The sequence below is a fragment of the Microtus pennsylvanicus genome, chromosome 4 (assembly GCF_037038515.1).
Source record: "Microtus pennsylvanicus isolate mMicPen1 chromosome 4, mMicPen1.hap1, whole genome shotgun sequence".
Lineage (NCBI taxonomy): Eukaryota > Metazoa > Chordata > Mammalia > Rodentia > Cricetidae > Microtus > Microtus pennsylvanicus.
This window is the reverse complement of record NC_134582.1, coordinates 9,837,569-9,851,948: the sequence shown is the minus strand read 5'-3', so window position 1 is coordinate 9,851,948 and position 14,380 is coordinate 9,837,569. Positions and strand designations below refer to the sequence as shown.

The following is a 14,380-nucleotide window of genomic DNA, read 5'->3' as shown; positions in this document are numbered from 1 at the left end:
GCCAGAATAAGCAGTAAAAGCTGAGACCAGATCAACTGCCTGGAGGAAGCAGAAACCAGCTGAGCTGCCTGTAAGAGGTTAGGACACCTGAGGCACTTGGAAAGGACACTGCCCAACCTGTTGAGCTGCTTGCAGGCTGTGCAGTGTGCTCCAGGTTCCCAGCTTTTGTGTTAGATGAGCTTTGGTGATGCAGCTATCTTTGGGTAATTTCTGCTTGTTTTCTTTCTTTCTGTCTTTCTGTTTGTTTGTTTGTTTGTTTTTCAATACAGGATTTCTCTGTGTGGCCCTGACTGTCCTGGAACTCACTCTAAAGACCAAGCTGGCCTCAAACTCAGAGATCCTCCCGCCTCTGACTCCTGAGTGCTGGGATTAAAGGCATGTGCCACCACCAAACAGTTATTTCTGCTTCTTTAAGTAATCATTCTCTATACTCCTATAAGCGACCCCAATAAAATTCATGATTCACCAAGTTGTACTTTGGTGGTATCCATACTTTGTTCTGTCATGAATTCCCTATCTGGGCTAAGTAGATGTATGGGTATCATCTTCCCAGAAAAAGCTGTGTACACAACATTTACCCAGACCTACAGTTTCTCTATATGTTTCCAAATAAAACAAAATTTAAGAGCCAGTAAGATAAGGTAAAGTTGCCTGCCACTGAGTCAGACTATCTGAGTTTCATACCCAGATTCCACAAGGTATAAGGGGAAAACTGACTCCCAAACTGTCCTTTGACCTCCTCATTAGTGTCATGGCATGCTTTCACAGATCGAAAGACACAGACACACAATGTAAGAAAAAAAATTAAATAAAATCTGAAGAGCTGGGAATATGGCTTATTGATAGAATATTTAGATGGTATGTACAAAGTCTTGTATTCAATCCCCAGCACTATACAGCAAGAAGAGTAATACAAAAAAAATAAGGTTTTCTAATGGCTCACAAACATGGATTGCTGAAATCTTATTTTCAACATTGAATTCATTTTTGAGGCTCCAAAATCTTTTATGATGTAGTGTTTTAAACTTTGCTAGCTTAAAACTAGCTCTTTCTTTGTTTAGTTTTTTTTTTTTTTTTTTTTTTTTGTATTTCAAGACAGGGTTTCTCTGTGTGGCCCTGTTTGTCCTGGAACTTGCTCTGAAAAGCAGGCTGACCTTAAACTCAGAGCTCCACCTGCCTCTGCCCACCCCCACTCAAGTGGAATCTAAGGTATGGGCCACCACTACCTGGCTTAAAACTAGTTCTTTCTAAAGGTGGTTCCTTCTTAAATTTTCAGTCCAATTTAAATTTATTCTTAAAAGTTTCCTTAGGCAGGCGGGATGGTTCAGTAAGCAAAGGTGCTTACTACACACACCTGACCACCCGAGTTCAATCCCAGACCCCGACTCCACAAAGCTGTCTTGACCTCCACAAGCATACTGTCGACTGGAGTACGCATGCTCACAGGCACACACACCCTATATGTACATACATGTGTATAAACACATACATACACACACAACAGAGTTTTCTTTAAATATTTCTTGAAGAAAGGTTTCCTTAGTACATCCAAGCCGTCTCTATAACATATCAGACTAGATGGCTTAAACAGCAGAGCATTTCTCCCAGTTATAGCAGCTAGAAAGCCCAGTATCAAGGTTCTGATAATTCTGGCAGATCTAATATCTAGCGAGGGTCTGTTTCCTGGCTCACAAAATGTTCCTCCTGAATCCTCAGTGGTGGAGGGAGCAAGCAATCTGCACTTCTCCAATGCCCATAGCCAATCTATTCTAAACACCCCTGATCTCATCTAATCTTTCTCTGGCCTCTTTATAAAGGCACTAATCCCACTCATTCTAGCTGATCCCTCATGACCTAATCACTTCCCAGAGGCCTCACCTTTCTAATATCAGCATTGGGGGTTAAGACTTCAACATAAAAAATTGGGGATGACAAAAATTAAGACCATAACAAAAGGCTTTCATCAAATGCACTAAATGACTTCTCTCATTCACACTCTTAATATATAAAACAAATGGAAAACTAGTGCAACTGAGCATCATGGCAGGACATAGTCAAGAGGCGGAGGCAAGAATTGGGGATAGGGCTCAGCTGGTAGAGAGTGCTTGCCTAACATGCCCTGGGTTCTTTTACCAAGACAGAGACTTGGCATGGTGGTACATATCTATAGAGGCAGAAAGATCAGGAGCTTAAGGCCAGCCTGGGCTACAGGAGAGCTTGTTTGAGCACACACAAAAGTACTAATGGGTATGGAGAGGGAACTCAGTGGGTAAGAGCATTTGCTGGTCTTGCAGAGAACCTGGGTTCAGTCCCCAGCACCTACATTAAGCAGCTCTTGACCAACTGTAACGCCAGTCCCAAGGGGTTCCCATGCCCTCTCCTGGCCCCCAAAGCACCTACATACATACATTCACACATGCACATGTGCACACACACTGCACACAGACAAGCAGGCAAACACGCATACATATAAATAAAAATATATTCTTAAAATACCCTTTTTAAAGTATTAAAATAGAATCTTAATATTCTGGCTTATTTTCTCTGAGCACTGACTTTCCTATAACATAACAACACAAGGCTTTAGAAATAAATTACTTTTTCAAAACAGCAGCTACAGGATGTGTAAGCAGTATGTAATACCCTTGTCTAGATTTATGGCCCAATTAGTACAGACTATTACTATAAACAAATACTATACTACTTTATGACTGTAAATACTGTTTTTGATAACATTCCTGTAAAAACATAAAACCACCACTGTCTTAACTGATTGGGGAAAATTAATCCCTTGCATACTTTAATACTATACTGAAAAAATGGTATAAAAATATAAACAAAAACAAACACCTTTGGGATGGCAAGATGGCTCAGCAGGTGAAGACACCTATTGCCAAGCTTGGAAATCTAAGTTTGATCTCTTGGGCCCAGAGAATGGAGGAAAAGACCTGATTCCTACACACTGTCCTCTGTCTTATACACATATTTCTCTAATAGCTGGAACCAAGAGCCAAAAGACTAACCTAACTACATAGCAAGTTCTAGGTCATTTAGAGCAGTGTAGTTAACTCAACGTTAACTATAAAGTCTCCTAGCCATCCAAGAAAAAAAAACTGACAAAGACTATACATCACAGAAACTGAACCAGATCTGCTCTCTAAACAGAAGACATCAGTTAGCAACGCACAAGCCAGAAGAGCATGCTTACCACCAGTTCAGGAATAGAACCAACAAATTCAGACTACAGGGAAGTTTCAGTTTCTTCAGAAATGATGTGTAAAGAAAAAGAGAGGAACTAGAGAGTACTACAATACGAAGACTGCATTTGGCACTTGGTCTAAATAACAATATGCTTATGAAATAATGAAGAACCCTGAATGCTCCCATATGACACTAGAAAGTATTAAACTTATCCTTCACTGTGATTAACAGTTGTTTGGTCTTTCTTACTGTGAGGGTGAAGGTGACTGGGAAATGAGTGCCAAATGGCTGGAGTACATAAAAGAAACACTAAAATTAATAAAGATGAATGGAGTTATCAGTAACATGCTGGATCTGCCCTAACAAGCCTGGAAATATAAACTGTCAGACAGCAACCACGAAGGCAACTTTTCATGCCTGCCAGCCAACCTTTTCTCCACTGACACAAGCCCTATAAATAGGTCAAGAGTGATAATAGCTGCTCAAATCACTTTCTACTGTAGATACTACCGCTTCTAGCATGTACCTGGCCCTCCACCAGGACTGTGAACAAACCAGCATCAGGTAGGAGGCGAAGGAAGTTACCAACTGCAAAAGGCACTGCAGCTGATGAGAGAAATCCTAAAGCACTCATTCTAAAGCACCATTACCATAAATCAAAAATAATTTAAGACACAAGCTTTACATTTCTTGATTTAAGATTTTTGCTCTTGCCATTTTCTAGCTTTGCCAGAAGATGGTTCAAAAAGATGGGTCACCATATAAGCACTTATGCTGGGCCTCAGGTCCCTAAGAGAAATGAAAAAAATGCTGCCAAAAATCAGGCTAATAGCAAGTTGTTCTGTATTTGCAGCAGGGAAAAACAAACAATACTTGATGATTAAATGCGATTTAAGAATACGCTTCTTGGTGTTGGAGAGATGGCACAGTGGTTAGGGCTCTTGCACAGAGTTTGGTTCCAGCACCTATTATCAGGATGCTCACAACTACCTCCAGCTCAAGTTCTAGGGCACGCAGCAACCTCTTCTGACCTCAGGCAACTGCACTTACATACCTTACATTCACGCACACATATATTTTTTAAAAAGTAATTAAAATTTCTTTTAAAGTAAAAACTAAAGGCATGGTGGCAGACACCTTTTAGCACTAGGAAAGCTGCAAAGAAAGTTCCAGGTCAGCAAAGGCTACATAGTGTGACTTCACCTCAGAAAAAAAATAAGAAGAATATGCCTCTCACCTAGGAATGGAAGTGCAGGCCTATAAATCAAGCACTTGGGAGTAGAGGCTGGAAGATCATAAATTCAAGACTAGCTTCAGTTCTATAGTTAGAGTTCATCCTGAGCTATTTTAGACACCACACACACACACACACACATTCATTTAAAAAAAATTAATCCTTTTTATCAGATGCGCATGGTGATTCATTCCAGTATTCTAGTATCCCTGATGCAGCAGACTGCCTGGAGTTCAAGGCCAGCTTGGGGGGTACAAAGTGAGATCCTATATGAAAATAACACAAAACAAAAACACCCAACCTTCCTCAATAAACCCTGTTTTACTTTATGCTGTGCATGTGTGGGTTTGAGCACCACAGCATCTACATGCTCACAGGCAGTCAGAAGACAACTCGCCGGAGTACATTCTCTCCTTTCACCATGTGAGTCCCCGGGATCAAACTCAGATAGTCAAGTGTCATGATTGGAGCCTCTATCTTCTGAGCCACCTCACAGCCTCTTTATTTGTTAGGGGGAGCAGGGTCTCACAAACACAAAGCTGGCTCAAACTCACCTAGCAACTGAGGATGACCTTAAACTCTCAAACTTCTATCTTCCAAGTAATGGGATTACAGGTGTGTACAATACTTGGCACACAAAAAAAGTTTCTATACTAGGATAAAACTAAGACACCTCAACATAAAGCCAGCCATACTGAACCGTATAGAAGAGAAAGTGGGAAGTACACTTGAACGCATTGGCACAGGGAACCACTTCCTAAATAGAACCCCAGCAGCACAGACACTGAGAGAAACAATTAATAAATGGGACCTCCTGTACAGAGGTCTCATCTCCAAAATATACGAAGAACTCAAGAAATTGGACACCAAAAGAACACATAATCCAATTAAAAAAAAAATGGAGTACAGACCTAAACAGCGAACTCTCAACAGAGGAATCTAAAATGGCTGAAAGACACTTAAGGAAATGTTCAACATCCTTAGTCATCACAGAAGTGCAAATCAAAACAACTCTGAGATTCCATCTTACACCTGTAATAATGGCCAAGATCAAAAACACTGATGACAACTTATGCTGGAGAGGTTGTGGGGAAAAGGGAACACTTCTGCACTGCTGGTAGGAATGCAAGCTGGTACAACCCCTTTGGATGTCAGTGTGGCAATTTCTCAGAAAATTAGGAAACAACTTTCCTCACGACCCAGTAATACCACTTTTGGGTATATATCCAAAGGATGCTCAATCGTGCCACAAGGACATGTGCTCAACTATGTTCATAGCAGCTTTGTTTGTCATAGCCAGAACCTGGAAACAACCTAAATGCCCCTCGACTGAAGAATGGATAAGGAAAAACTGGTACATTTACACAATGCAGAAAAAAATAACAACAGCTGGAATTTTGCAGGAAAATGGATGGAGCTAGAAAACATTATTTTGAGTGAGGTAACCCAGACACAAAAAGACAATTATCACATGAAGTCATTCATGGGTGGTTTTTAAACATAAAGCAAAGAAAGCCTACAAACCACAATCCCAGAGAATTTAGACAACAACGCGGGCACTAAGAGAGATCTAATCTACATGGGAAGTAGAAAGTAGAAAAAGACAAGATCTCCTGGGTAAATTGGGAGCATGGGGACACTGGGGGAGGATTGAAGGGGGGAGGGGAATGGCAGGGAGGGGAGCAGAGAAAAATGTAGAGCTCAATAAATATCAATAAAAAATTTATTTTAAAAAAACTAAGGCAGTCAGAAAACACACTTTAAAATCAACTAGATGAGGATTTTGTTCTTAACACGGAAAGGAAAACAACCTTGTTCTCCTAGAGTTTTATACTCCACACCCAACTTCTCTATCCCTAATACCTTTATCTAATTTTAAAGCAGCTAACAAAATACTGAATCTAAACATCATTAAGTTATTTCTAGGGGCTGGAGAGATGGCTCAATGATTAAGAGCGATGGCTGTTCTTCCAGAGGTTCTGAGTTCAATTACCAGCAACCACATGGTGGCTTACAACCATCTGTAATGAGATCTGGTGCCCTCTTCTGGCATGTGGGCATACATGGAGGCAGAATGTTGAATACATAATAAATAAATAAATAAATAAATAAATAAATAAATAAATAAATAAATAAATAGTTTCTAAAAATCTGACAACTCCATTTACAAAAAAATTCTAATGTCAGTGATCTTAGTTCTATAATGTCAGCCATGCCAATAAACACTCAATTTACTGACTAACCACAATTCTAAACGCATTCTTAGAAACAGCTGCTCCAGGGCTCCAGGGCTGGAGGGATGGCTCCGCAGCTCAGAGTGCTGACTGCTCTTCCACAGGACTCCAGTTCAGCCCCCAGCACCCACGTGGCATTTTACAACTGCCTATAGCTTCAATTCCAGCAAACCCAACACCTTCTTCTGGTCCTCCTTGAGAAAATACAAACTGGCGGCACACATTTACACAAATAAACACACACATACATATAAAAAGAATAATAAAATCATTTTTAAATTTTTCAATACAGCAGTGGGCATAGTGGCACGTGCCTTTAACTAAGGCGGATCTCTGTGAGTTCAAGGCCAGCCTGGTCTATGAAGTGAGTTCCAGGACGTTCAGGGCTGTTACCAGAGAAACCTTGTCTCAAACTGCCCCCCTCCAAATTAATATAGCTACTCCAAAATATTAACAGGTTTACCATTGATGCTCTTTGAACAACCACCTAAACTAATTAATTAATACACAGACCTGAATTCAGGTGGAGGAAATGCAGTTTGCACAGCAACTGGCTGTACATTTAAAAAGGTACCCAGTCATTTGTTTAAAGCTTAGGGTCTCTAAGAAAGATGCTGCTTTCAACACCCTACTGAAGACTGGCTCAGAGAGGGAAAGAACAGCTTTGGCCTACAATTGCTGTGAGTGCTGCCCCTTACAGTATACTTCCTCTGCTCACATTCTAAGGCAGGAAGGGGACTTAGGAATCATCTGGTTCACTAGAATCATTTCATTAGCTAGAAACAATTTCTTTATCTACATACCCATCCCCACCAGCACTTCAGCATTCAGTAAATGGGGTTTTAAGTTAACTGCTTTGTAAAATTCACCCATATTCACACCAAGTAGGATTTGCTGATAAGACTTACTTTTCATTAATCTTCATCTAATAACTATGAAAAAAATTTCAGGTAAATGTGTAAATAAAGCCAGGTTCATACTTTATGAATCTACAATACCTACCTATTGGCTGAGTAAAGACAAATTCCTTATTTTAAATAAAGACATGAAAAAGAACAGAGTTACATTTACAGAAGCCAAATCAAATCCAGAAATCCCTGAATAGAACTGACCAAATCTGTCATATAGGCTAAAGTATTTTAAAATCACATTAGAAACTGTCAGCTGCTCTTACTACTTCTCAAAAAGTCTGTACATATGTGTGTATGCATACATGTGTGTACGTATGTATATGTTTCTCATGTTTCCTCTTCTAGTAGTGCAGAAACACTGAAAAGAAGATAGTTTCTTAGCTCGCCCTGTTCCTTCCTTTTACAAGGCCCTGTAGGCTGAGTGTGAAACCCGAATGAACAGCAATCCCACTCTTCTGAGATGCTGCCCACACTTCCCTTAAGTTCAGTAATGAGTTCTGAAAGAATTAAAGTAGGTATATTTAAAAGACAAAGACTAACAAAAACTTTTTATAAAGTTTCATGACAACAGTCAAATTCAAAGCAACTAAAGAAAAAATAACTACCAGGGCCAGGGCGTCAGCTCAGCAGACACTCTGTCCCTGTGGTAGCGACCCCAACGCTCATATACTGATCACTTGGTACCTAGTTGGTGAAACTGTCTGGGGAAGGATTAAAAGCTGTGGTCTTGTTGGGGCAGGTGTGTCACTGGGAGTGGGTTTTGAGGTTTCAAAAGCCAAGGCCAGCACCAGTCCCAATCTCCCGTCCCCTTCTCTGGCTCCTGCTTGTAAATCAGGATGCACTATCTTAGCCACTGCTCCAGAGCCTGCCTGCCTTCCACCATGCTCCCCATTATGATGATCATGGACTTCCCTCTGAAACTGTAAGCAAGTCTCCATTAAACACTGCTTTCCTCTATAAACTGCCTTCGTCATGATGTCTCTTCACACCAATAGAACAGTGACTAATACAGCAACCAAACCTGACAACCTGACTGTGATCCAGGAGCTCACATGGTAGAAGGAAAGAACAGATTCTTACCTCCCCACTCGTCAGACACAGACAGACAGACAGACAGACACACACACACAAAGTAAAGAGCTAAAAAAGTTTTTAAATTAAAAAAATCTATCAAATTTCTTTAGCCTGATAATCAAGGATCAAAGCAAATTTAGTAGGAGCAGGGCAGTGAGAGCTCAGTGACAGTTTGCTTTCCTAGCATACACAATACCTGGGTTCAATCCCCAGCACTGGGGAGAAAACTGAAAACAAGACCAAAGACTTCCTAGGCTAGTAAGAAGGCTTAGTGGGTAAAGGAACTTGGTACCAATCCTGAAGAATTTCATCCCTGGAACCAACCAACATGGTTGTCCCTGCTTTCCATTCAAGCACTATGACACACAAGGAAACAGAAAGGAAAAATAAATACACCAAAGAATTCCTACTTCATCAGACGTATAGTAGTTTCTACCAGTAATTCCCACACTCTGAACACTAAGTAGAGGATCACAAATCCCAGGCCAGCCTGGGCTAGATGACTCTGTCTTTAATTGAGTTTTTATTACAACTGAGGTGGGAAGGGACATCTTAAAGGAAAATTCACAACCCATTAGCAAACTAAGAAACCTTCACAACTTGGCCCTATCTCTATTTACCACAGCCACCCCTCTGTTCAAGGCTCTGGCTACACTGAGCAACTCAGAATTTGATAATCATGATTCCACTTAGGCTGGTCCCTTTTAGGAAGCTTTTCTGGAAACTTATCTCAGACTTTTAAGTACAAAAAACTTGAGGCTTCTTGAGCTTGTTCCATCACAAGCTCTATGGAACTGCTGGCACGCGCTAACAATCAAAAGTTTCAGGCTAAGGATAAAGAGGTGACATGTAAGGCCAGAGAGTGGCGGTACATACCTTTAATCCCAGCACTGGGAAGGCAGAAGCAGGTCAGCCAAGATTACAAAGTGGATTTTTTTCTCTCTCTGTCTCTGTCTCTGTCTCTCTCTCTCTCTCTCTCTCTCTCTCACACACACACACACACACACACACACACGTACGTTCCACATGAATATTTTCTTTTTCTCCATATCTCTCTAGATATCACCATTTTACTCATGTTATTATCTCTATTTCATTTTGTCTACATAATTATAGTTAACAAAAAAAAACTGAGCCCTAAATCTTTATTAAAGTAGTATAAATCACTGGGTGTGGTCAGGAGACAGAGTCAGGTAGATCTCTATGAATTCAAAGCCAGCCTGGTGTCTACATAGTGAATTCTAGACCAGCCACAGCTATATAAAGAAACCTTGTCTCAAAAAACAAATTTATAAAATAAGAAAGTAATATACTAAAATCAGTATGCTTCAAGAGAACACACATTAACAATATATTTTTAGCTTTTGCAGAGTTTCAAGTGTATGCCTAGTTACACGCAGGAAAATAAAAGTCTGAGATAATTATTAAAATTACCAAAATAAGGATTGGTTTGCTACTATATCCAAGCTTTAAAATGGGAGAAAAACGCTCAACTTGTCCATCCAGCCTGTATATTTATGCACATGTTGGAGCAAAACTGTACAGTTAGGGATCCCAGCAAAACAATTTCTTGAATAATGAGTAACTACACAAGCTCACAGAAATTATTAGTTATGTGGTAAACAGATTTATTTTTGAAGTTCAGTCCCACACTATAACCCAGGCAGTCCTGAATCTCACTGTGTCTCCCATGTTGGCCTTGAACTCAAAGCAATCTTCTTGCCTCAGTTCGGATTACAGGCATTAAGTCATCACACTTGGCTCAGTAAAGAGATTTAAAGTATCAATACCAGAAATATAAATATAAAGAAATTCAGAAGTATCAATGTCAACACAAATACTATGAGCAAATTCTTTAAAGGCCATACACTGAGCACAGAGCTCCAGCAGAACTGCATTATATTTCAAAGTTAAACTTATCTTTATCATGTAGGGCTTGAATTAGTCACATAAAACAGTCTCATACGAATGCATGAAGAGTGAACAATGCCAAGAGCAATGGCACATGCCTGCAATCCTAGCACTTCAGAGGCAGAGGAAGAGGAACTGCCACAAATTCATGGCCAGTCTGGACCCTGCCCCTCCCTGTCACATACACAGCAAAAAAGGTTGAACAAGCTGAATTGTGAACTTAATATGAAGCAAATGATGGACAAGTTTCTTGTTCCAAAATCCAATCCTCTTTCCACAAAGTTGAGGTGCGTCCCATTAAGAATCTTACTTATGGAGCCTGCAAGATGGCTCTGCAGGTTAAAGAGACTTCCCAGCAATCCTTGGGAAAGAACCAACTCCCACAGACTCCTCTGACCTCCACTTAATGAAACGATGCATCACCCAAACATAAAACTTTCATTCAAATCGAAAAGAAATTCGAGCACTCAGGAGGCTGAGGCAAGAGGACTGAGACTGGCCTGAGCTACAAGGTGAGACTCTAAAAAGTCTGCCAGACTCCATCCTCTCATCTTTCAGATTTCATACATTTACTTTGGTGTTTACACCTACGTTAACATGAAGCAGGGCAGGGTGACGAACCCTAGCATTTGGAAGGTAGAAGAAGAATCAGGAGTTCAAAACCAGCCTGTGGCCGGGCAGTGATGGCGCACGCCTTTAATCCCAGCACTCGGCAGAGGCAGGCGGATCTCTGTGAGTTCGAGGCCAGCCTGCTCTAGAAGAGCTAGTTCCAGGACAGAAACCAAAAAAGCTACGGAGAAACCCTGTCTCGAAAAAAAAAAAATACAGCCTGTGTTACACAAGATCCTGTCACACACACACACTCTCGGTGTTTGCCAGGGGATGAGACAGAAACAGAGTGTAGGCTATCATATTAAGAATACAATATTACACAGTAGTGGTGGCATATGCCTCTAATCCCAACACTTGGAAGACAGAGACAGCCAGAGCTACATAGCGAAACCGGGTCTTGAAAAACCAAAACAACAGCATCACTGAGAAGCACTCTAAAAAAAAAAAATCAATTTATAGGTTAAAATATTTTTCTTTCTCATGTAATAAAAATGAATTAAAATTTCATTCAAATTATTTTGAAAGTATGTGGGTCACTGAAGTCAAGTCCAATTTGGCTTCCTTAATTCCAATTTAATTAGTAATTACACATTTATCGACAATCTACTATGCACAATGCACTCTACTTAATATTGTATTAGCATATAAATATGGTCTCCAAAACAGAAAGAAAAAAAAGGTCACTACTATAATTCTTCAAGATAGCAGAAGATACACATCAAGTGTAAGTCTAAACTGCTAGTTAAACCAAAAGGCTCTGATTACTGGACAAATCCAGATCGCCAGAATCAGCAAAACTACATCACAAGGTTAATAGCTTACATCCTTAAAATATCCCAGAGGAGAAAAGAGTGATTCAAACGGTTAGCATGCGCCTAACGATACTACACAGTAATAACCTAAGCAAACGGCCAGATGCATTAATAATTAAGTAGTTCAACCTTTACAAAGCGTCATCAGTAAGACTTTCACCCAAATGGATGCAAAGACTCAGATACAAAAAAGCGCAAACGGAGAACTGCAAGCACAAACTGCCTAAGCGGTCCGTAAAGGATCTGGAAAGGCTGCACGGGTCCATCCCTTCAACCGCTGAGCCTCTAGGTTGTGATAACGACGGGGTAGTTAAAGGTGAGAATGAATGGCATACCATCGGATGGGGGAGGGGGACGGGACGGACCGCTCCATAAAAAAACACAATACGCTATAAAATTGAGTGCTTTAAGGTAAACGGTGAGAAATTATACTGGAAGCGGAGGACTAATAATCTGGGAAGTCTGGGAAGGCAAGAGTCCTTAATCCGGGGGTCGTCAGATGACGTCTGCGCTGGCCTTCAACTAAAGTTGACAAACTCGCAGGTCGGTGTCGCAGACCCATGCGCACTGATTCGGGGCATCTGGGGACCGCCAGTCGCGGGAGCGGCCAGAGGCCGGTACCAAGCCAGGGAAGCCGTTTCTCGCTCCCCCAAGGCCACCGCCGGAGGGGGCTCTCCGCGGTTCGGGTCCCCGCCGGCGTCCGCTGCCGAGCTGGCGGGGCTGTTGCCTCCGCCGCTCCTCCCGGGCCCGGGCTCAGGAAAGTTGTTCCAAGCCAACTCTGCGGCCTGGGGGCTGCGGTCCCTCCAAGCCGCCGTCCTCTCGGGGCCAGCGGCCGGGGGGGGAGGGCACTTCGGCGGGTAGAGGACGCGAGGGTCACCCGCGGCGGGGCGAGCGAGGGGTCCCGGCCGCGCCTCCGCCGTCGCGACCCTACGCTCGGACGCCGCAGAGCCCTCTCAGCCCGGCCAGCTCCCCTCAGCCTCCGCAAGCGCCTCGCAGGATCGGCACGCAGCCTCCGCCCGGCGGCCGAGGCCGCTACCCCGCGCCCCTCCGTGCCTCACCTGCGCCCCGCCGTCCGTGCCTCCTAGCGGGCCCCGCGCGCCCCGACGGGGCACGCGCCCACCCCGGGCGACGCAGACGGGCCGCTGACTCGGGCCGCGGCGGCCCTGCCGCCCCCTTCCTCCTCAGACAACTCCCAGCGGCGAGCAGAGGAGCGCGGCTGGAGGCCCGGCAGGGGGGAGGGGGCAGAGTAAAGCTCGCCGCCTCCGCAGCCTCCAAAACCAATTCCCTTCAGGCGTCCGCGCCGCCCCAAGAAAATGTCACCAGAGGCCGTTCCGCTCTGCGCCTCACTTCCGCCCGGAACCACAGAGCAGCGCCGGCCGGCTAGAGCGGCCGCTGCGGCGGCGGGAACTCGTAGTGCCTGGCGGGCGGCCGGGAGCAAGCCGCGCAGCGCCATCTGGCGACGGGGACGGACGCGCGCCAGCCCTCCGGTGAGCGCGGGTTGCGGCGCGCCCGCTTTCCCGGCTTTTCGCGCGGACCCCCTGCTGCTGTGCCCGCCACCTCCATCCAGAAACGTCGGTCTCGATGAGCCAAAATGCCAGGCAATGCAAACCAAGGTCAACGCCTTAAGAGCACGGGAATCCGCTTCCCGAGCGCTCCCCAGTTACTCACCCGCTCGCGAAGCTTTTCCGAAGGAAGCGCACGATGTCCGAACCGTAGAGTCACTCCGGCAGGGTGTCCGCTCCCTTCTCTGGTCACTCCTCTCCCACGGGAGCCAACAGCTCGGCTCCGGGAACCGCTCGGCTCCGACACCCGCACTAACGTCTTGTTCAAGTTTCGGCTCGGGAACGGCGCGGGGCTGGCGGCTAGCGCGCCACCTGCTGGCGGGACCGTCCTCCAGGGGCCCCGCTCGGCCCCCACACGCTTCCGACGCCCAAAATTCCACCTCTGCAGAGTCACTCCGGGGTTTGGCGCGCCCTGGGAAGGGTGACACACTCCGCTGTGAGTTTGGCAAACCTGTCCTTAAAATGGGCGCAGGGCACGTGCGGGCCTCGGGACCCAGAGAGAATAGGATGGGTTTCCACTTGGCAAGGGAAGAGAACTCCAGAGACCGATGCTGAGGACAACCTTACGACACAAGGTCTGACTCCCTAAAAGCGCAGGTTTTAGAGGTGAGGAGGGATATAAAAGGTTTGAGAAGAAAATGATTGCTATCTGTAAACCCCCTTTTTTAAAAAAATCAGGAATTGAACTGATCCCTTTGATTTCTGCAGATGAAGGGCAACTGTTCCACCCCTGAGCACTGTCCCCAGAGCTTTTTCTAGTGTTGAGACAAGGTGGTCTAACCGTTTTCCAAACTGGTAAAGATCTGCTCTGATTTCTGGTAGCAGAGTC

General features: G+C 43.9%; 1 protein-coding gene across 4 annotated transcripts in view; it reads right to left on the bottom strand.

The window, feature by feature from the left end:
• Nucleotides 1–13,811, bottom strand: part of Ark2n (arkadia (RNF111) N-terminal like PKA signaling regulator 2N) — a 73,669-nt gene extending 59,858 nt beyond the window's left edge. For 2 of the 4 annotated variants that reach the window (XM_075968217.1, XM_075968219.1), the window contains exon 1: nucleotides 13,048–13,321. The gene's annotated coding sequence lies outside the window, so the exon portion shown is untranslated. Of the gene's footprint in view, nucleotides 1–13,047; nucleotides 13,322–13,657 lie in introns of those variants that run through there. The other 2 variants (XM_075968220.1, XM_075968218.1) reach the window with 2 other exon arrangements.
• Nucleotides 13,812–14,380: the final 569 nt, after the last annotated feature.